At 31.1% G+C, this 7572-nt stretch overlaps 1 long non-coding RNA gene across 1 annotated transcript; it reads left to right on the forward strand.

Moving 5' to 3' along the window:
- Positions 1 to 1618: 1618 nt before the first annotated feature.
- On the forward strand, positions 1619 to 6466 carry LOC114172247. The gene is made up of 7 exons (XR_003601964.1): positions 1619 to 1786; positions 4374 to 4441; positions 4662 to 4855; positions 5435 to 5463; positions 5611 to 5648; positions 5815 to 5908; positions 6204 to 6466. It is a non-coding gene; the product is annotated as an uncharacterized LOC114172247 (long non-coding RNA).
- Positions 6467 to 7572: the final 1106 nt, after the last annotated feature.

A 7572-nucleotide genomic window follows, 5' to 3' on the forward strand; every position in this document is an offset into this window, starting at 1 on the left:
AGAGGGAAATTCCTCTATTTTTCAATCATCTTATGTTATGCAATGGTTTGAGGGTGATATCAAAATTACAATTATGTTTGCAATTTATTTTTCAACTTAATTATTAAAATGATGTAAAAATATGGCTTTTGAACTTATTTTACAAAAATAATAAATAACGAATATTTTCAAATTGTTCTAAAATAAGGTTTAAAAAGAAATTATTAATTATAAAGTTTTTATTACATTATTTATAAATATTTTTTTAATAAAATATGTTACTTTCATTTATACATATTAATATTTTTACTACAACAAATAAAATTTATATAGTGATAATTTTTAATCATATTTAAAATAAAGGACAATTTGGTAATCATGTTTTTTCTTGATTTACAAATAATTTATAATCTATCACATCCATCAAATCACTCATAAACTTCAACAAACTTTACTCTAAATCAAATAACTTTCACCTTTAATTCACTTGAATTCATTTATACATATTAATATTTTTTCTACAACAAATCAAACTTATATAATCATAATTTTAATCATATTTAAAATACAGGACAATCTTGTTTTTTTCTTGATTTAAATATAATTTTTAATCTATATAATTTATAACGAAAATTTGAAAATTGTTATAAAATAAGGCTTAAAAAGTAATTATAAATTATAAATTTTTTTATTGCGTTATTTTATAAATATTTTTTTATTAAAATATGTTACTTTCATTTTTTACATTTTAATATTTTTTCTACAACAATTACTCTAAATCAAAATAAGGCTTGTTTTGTTTATATATATATATTTTATAAATATATATATATATATATATATATATATATATATATATATATATATATATATATATAAACAAAATAAATAATTGATAATTTTTGTAAAATATTATATATCTCTTTTAGAAAAGAATATCACCAAACAAAAATAAAATTTTCTCAATTAATGCCTAGACATATTTATTATTCAATAGCTATCTCAAAATTCTTTATTCTAATATTCATGTTTATTGTGTATCTTGTGCGTTATTTTGATACATCCAATATAAACAACATAATATATTAGCCATTAAAATCAACACTCGCATTCTAATTAAAGAAATTAAGAAAAAAGTATAAAAGACACTACATCAAAAATGACTTTAGGCAACACTAAATTTGTCCACGACTATAAAAGTGTTGCCTAATCATAGTATAGGCAACAATTTTACACACATCGCTTAAAGTATTCCAATGGCAACGTTTTACAAAATGTGGATACTTTATGCCACATTTATTTCCATGTTGCCTTTAAAATGTGTGGGCTATACCATAAAACTGTTGTCTATAATAAATTTTAAAAAATAAATTTAATAATTTCGGAAGCGCCACGTATCAATGTGTTAGTGAAATCAGTGTCTAAAAAAAATAAAAAGGCTATAATTTTTCCCTCCACTTTGCTAATTCTTAGTTTCCATTCACTCACTGTCCAAATTAAACCCTATTTCCATAAGGGCTTCCTCTTCTGGACTCCATCACCACTGATTGTGAAACCCTTCACACCGTCCATCATCAATCGCACACCGTCTCACGGCCATCGACTTACCACCGTGCTCGTCGCGCCGTCATCACTCCGGTGGTCGTCGCGCTGTCATCACTTCCCGTGGTCGTCGCGCGATTCACCCTCGTTGTCGAGCCGTATCAGTTCACCTTCGTCGTCGCCCCGTCGTCAGTTCTCTTCGTCGTCGCGCCGTCATCGGTTCACTTTCATCGTCGCGCAGTCATCGGCGTGTCTATGTTCTCTGGTATGCTCCACTTTCAGATTTATTTTTCATTTCAGTTTCAATGAGTTGCTATTTGTTTGAAAATAGTCAAAGAGCTTTGTGATGGGGCTTCGTAGGGTGTCAGGTCCTTTGACGAGGATGTTTGGATATCTAATGCTGGAAACAGTAGATAGTATTAATATTTGTAGATCATTTTGATAAGCTAAGAACAAAGAGTTTCTATTCACCCTTGTTTTGAATGAAAGCCTGAACTCGGAACTGAAACAGTAGGTTCAAATTTATTACCTTTCTCTACAAGTCCAATTTGTTCTCTAATCCATCTAACTTGAAATTCTTCAAATTCACGCAAGGGGTTGCCTGACCAAGGGCCCTAGTTTAACAGATTCTCAAGGGATGTAAATTAACTAAATAAAATACTATTGATGATCATCGAACAAAAACAGAGCTCCAGAGACTTAAAGAAAAACATTGTGTCACTTACATTGCATCAGTATTGATTGAAATGATAATGTTGAAAACAGTTCCACCACCATAGCCTTTCTCAATGATCAGTTTAGAACCATACCACATGGCAAGTGCATAGGTGGAAAATATAATCAACAAAAGTATTCCCATTCCAAACCCTGAAGCCAGCCCTTGTTCAACAGTTGTAATATAAGATATTCTTAACTTGTTATTATACTTTTTTATTGCTTTTTTCTCACTGGTGAAAGAGGCAACCTGGTTAAAAATCAGGATGTCATGGAATATGCCAAAATACCAAAAACAATGCATAAACTATCTATAAGTAAGTTTCCCACCCGCTATCCCAATCTGATTAATTTTTGCAGAAATATTTTCTATGGTCATTGTTATCCAATGATATAGGTAATCACCATTCAAAACTGGATATATTTGGACACTTGATGAAAATATACATTCCACTTTTATACTTGAATCCTTGGGGTTTGGTCATGTATAGTGCTAGGACATTTCTTGTGTATTATTCGTTTTGTCTCTAGTAGGGTCTTCACATGGTTGTTCTTGGAAAGCAGTTGTGAGTTAAGAAAGAACAATTTTAAAAATCTTCAACTTCTTATCTTCAGATAAGTCTACCATTGAGTCTCCTGTATACTATTAGACCAATGAAACCATAGGCCTTTCAATGGAACATGTGACAGTTAAGAAGCTAGAGAGCTTCTTCTCAACAAAATAAAATTTCTATAGCTTGTATCCCATCTGTATAGTTATAAAGAGCCAACTAAAAAATGTAAAGTCATTTTCAAAAAGGAAACATATTATTGTGACTTTTCTTGTTCAGTTGTAGATTTAATGGATTAAGTATTTTGTACAAAATGGAATTTAGGAATATTTGCCCATTATATGTAGATTCCAAGCTTGTCAATGGTGACTTCTCGTATCCAAAAATCCTCGTCAAATGTATATATTGAATTATTTATAATAACTTTCATTAATTAATTTTTTATATATACATTAATGAATATATAAAACAATTCAATCTTTGTATATATTGAATTATTTTATAATAACTTTCATTCTCAGGTAATTAATTAATTAATTAATAATAACTTTTATTAAATTAACCTAATATGTTGGTAAATCATTTATTATTATAAAGTACCATTTTATTCTATGATCAAGAAATAAAAAAAGTTAATGATCTGAGATATAAAGACAGAAATTCCAGATTGAAATCATATCAGAGTCCGTAAAGTAACCTAGAAAAACATGCACCTCTAGTCCATCTGAACAAAGTGGTATTGGACTTTTATATTAGGGCATCATTGAATTCTTCTCTCACATTTTTCATGCTTTAATCATTAAAGTGAAACATCCAAGTCTGCATTAATCAAACATACTATCAACTGATTTATAAACACTGTGAGATTGTGGCCTATCAAAATTCAAAGTACCTATAACTACAGCTACTGCAATCGTCTTGTGAAAGTTTATATTGTCATCAAAAGGGATTATTCGACTTAGAAACTATTCTCTTAGCTTCGTAAGTGTTCTTCTGCACATGGTTAGGACAATCAGAGCCATGTTGAGCTTGAGAGTCTTAGCAGCTCCCTTTGCAAAGCGGACACAATAACCCATGACTTCATAGGCACCCTTTTGTCTGTATTGTTTGAACTTCCATATATAAAGCACCAAGTTTATGACCAACCATAGTGCCACAACCCATATTACTTTCAATTTATCTAAGGCAAATTCTGTGATTTTAGATACGTATTTGCTCATGGTGGTCCTATACTTGCTCGGTATCATAGCTTTACTCAACACTACAACCTTTTAAACAACGACAGCTAGAATGTGTTTCCATGGAGTAGTAGAGAGTGAAAAACAAAAAATATTACCAAAATGCTGAAAAATATTTAAGTTTCTTTGGTTCACCCTCTCCACACATGGATGTTAGTTACTTGTATTAGTTTCTTTGGTAGGATTTTACACGCGATGTATTAGTTACTTGTGTTAAATTAGGTGTCTTTTTCAGACAGTTTCAAGGTTTTTGCCATGGTTAAAATGAAATCATTTATTATATATATTGACTCAACCTTTATTATTTATATAAATATTTCTATAATGGTCATTGGATATATTCTCACAGGTGACATTGCTCTGATTTTGGTTGTCTTGCATCAATATTAGGCCATCTCCTTTTATCTAAATCAAGAGGTTAGTTTTATTTTGGCTGTTAGTTTAGTGGTATTAGCATTTAGCATTATTTTTGTTTACTTACTCTCTCTGTAACCAATGTTAATATGCCAGGAGTGGATATTTCAAATTCAAAGCAAATCTTATGTTGCTTTGCCACATTTTTTCTTTCTTTCTTTTCTTGTTTCTCATCATGATCTGAGTTTGCTAACTTTTTTTTTCTTTTGGGTTTGGTAAAAAGAAACAAATTTTGTTTTTTTTTTTTGCTGTGTGTGTTTTGAATCGAAGATGGTCTGGAAAGAAAGAAAGCAAGTGAAGGAGGTAGACATTACTTGGTTTGAGCTTTGGGTTGCTACATTTTTGCAGTAAATGGGGATGCACCTAATCCTGTAGGATTTTAGTCAGTGATGCTTTAAATTTTGGGGGTCCCTTGAGGTACAGACTACAAACCCTTCAACATCCAAACAATCTTTTATTACCGTTTCAAATTTAATGTCAGTCTTTGCTTCTGTCTCTTTTGCAAATTTTATTGATTTTTCTTGGGCAATGTGGGGGCTTCCTCATATTAATAACAAGGGTCAAAAAGGAGACCCATTTCTAATAAATTATTACCTTCAATCATGTCTCTTTAGATTAATAAAATTATTATTATCTCAGTGTGTTTAGATAAACACAGGGATCAATTCCACTCCACAAAAACCATGATATTCTTATGAAAATCTTTTTTTTTTTAATTATTTATTTCTTACGTAAAATTATGTAACTCTTTTAACCTTTTATCTGAAAAGTGATTAGAATAGTGTGATTGTAAGGAACCAAGTGGGTACGGTCCCATCGACCATAATTTAGAAGTACTTTGTACATTGTCTTCATAATGACTTCGTTCCCTGCTTCTCTTTTTGTTTCCATATTGGACTTGTAATAAAGATCCATGCTGCCTTAGCAACTTTGAATTTTGGAGTCAGGTTTAGCCACGTGACTTGATCCCAACAAAAATTTCCATATTAATTGTAGGTTTATTGAGATAAACTTTACTTAAAGAGGTATGTTATTCAAAAGACTAAAAGTGCTCAAAATGAATAAAATAATGTATTCTTATTTTTGTATTAATTACTTTTTTTATTATATGTAGAAATGATATCTGTAAATTGTTTTTCTTTAATGATTTCTCTTTTATTTTTTACACACAGCACCATTTTCATCCCACCATCCTTCGTCCTATCCTGTGGTAAGTTTTTTACTATATGTTTCTATTATTATTTTATTTAAATAAAAATGTGCAATAAATGATGAAATTTATGCCGATAAGAGACTTAAGAATTTGATGATGATAACAAGAATTCAATATAACTAAACAATTGATTCTTACATATGCAACATGAATTTAATTGCAGCTTGTATCCAAGATGTTGCATTATGTTTGGCTTGTCTCTTTTTCACAGTAAAGTTCCTTAAATTGTATCCAAGATAATTCTTCTTTAGCTACAGGTGATGTTCTCATTCCTCCAATATTTGAATGCATACATAACATAGCTTAACTTGTCTTTGTTGATTAAAGACTGTCAATTAAATTTAGTTTTTTTTTTTTTTGCAGTTTTAATGAATGTTTATGGGCTAGAAACGTTTTTGCTTAATTTTGTTTTAAGTCATAAGTGAACCATTGTTTAACTTTATTTTATAGATTATTTGCCACTTAATAAAACTATAATTTTAATTTGTGTAATACTATTTTCAATTATTAATTGCTTAATGAAACTATAATTTCTTATGTATTACATTAAAGGTGATGGATAAGGAGTGGACGAAATTTCCAAGGATTAGTAATGAGTATATAAAGGGTGTTGAATCATTTCTTGATTTTGCTTACACAAGAGGAAGACCTCAAGGACGTGAGATTTTATGCCCATGTGCTAAATGTAAAAATTGTATTTGGGCTAGACGACATGTGATCAACGAACATCTAATTATCACAGGATTTCTTGAAGGGTATGATCTTTGGGTCCATCATGGAGAAGAAATACCTTCGCCCACTAGTAAAGATGAAGACATGATAGATAATGAAGATTCACATGATGATATTAATGCCTTATTGTATGATACATTTAGAAATGTGGTAGAAGAAAAGAAGGCAAAGAGGGTCCTCACGATGAAGCTAAAAAGTTCTACCAATTGATTAATGATGCAAATCAAGAACTCTACCTTGGATGTGAAAGCTTCTCCACTTTATCTTTTATCATTCGGCTATATTTATTAAAGTGTCTTCATGGTTGGAGCAATTCTTCATTCACTGACCTCTTACAACTACTAAAAGAGGCCATGCCTAACTTGAATATTCCTGAATCTTTCAACAAAACGAAGAGCATGATTACTGATTTAGGTCTTGATTATAAAAAGATTCATGCATGTCCAAAAGATTGCATGTTATTTTGGAAAGACAATGAGAATTTAGATGTTTGTAGTATCTGTAAATCTTCACGATGGAAAGAATTTCCTGAAGCCAATTCTGAGGTTGAGGGCCCAAAATATCAGCATAAAGTTCCTGCCAAAGTATTGCGGCACTTTCCATTGATTCCTAGACTTCAAAGACTGTTTATGTGTTCGAAGACTGCTGAGTTAATGAGGTGGCATGAAGAAGAACGAGTAAAGGATGGAAAAATGAGACATCCTGCTGATGGTGAAGCTTGGAAGAGCTTTGATGGCCTTCATGAAAATTTTTCTGTTGACTCGCGTAATGTAAGACTTGGTCTGGCTAGTGATGGCTTTAATCCATTTAGAACCATGAGCATATCTCATAGCACATGGCCTGTCATGATGGTTGTGTACAACCTTCCGCCTTGGTTGTGCATGAAACCTGAATATACAATGTTATCGTTGTTGATTCCTGGACCACAATCAATAGGAAATGATATTGATGTGTACCTTCAACCTCTGATCCATGAGCTGAAAGAGTTATGGGAGTTGGGAGTACAAACCTATGATGCTTCAAAAAATGAGACATTTCAAATGCATGCAGCTCTTCTATGGACAATTAGTGACTACCCTGGGTATGCTATGTTGTCTGGTTGGAGCACAAAAGGAAGATTAGCTTGTGCATATTGCAATTACAACACTAATTCATCCTACCTAAAACACAGCCATAAGATGTGTTATAT

The sequence above is a fragment of the Vigna unguiculata genome, unplaced genomic scaffold (genome assembly GCF_004118075.2).
Source record: "Vigna unguiculata cultivar IT97K-499-35 unplaced genomic scaffold, ASM411807v1 contig_505, whole genome shotgun sequence".
Lineage (NCBI taxonomy): Eukaryota > Viridiplantae > Streptophyta > Magnoliopsida > Fabales > Fabaceae > Vigna > Vigna unguiculata.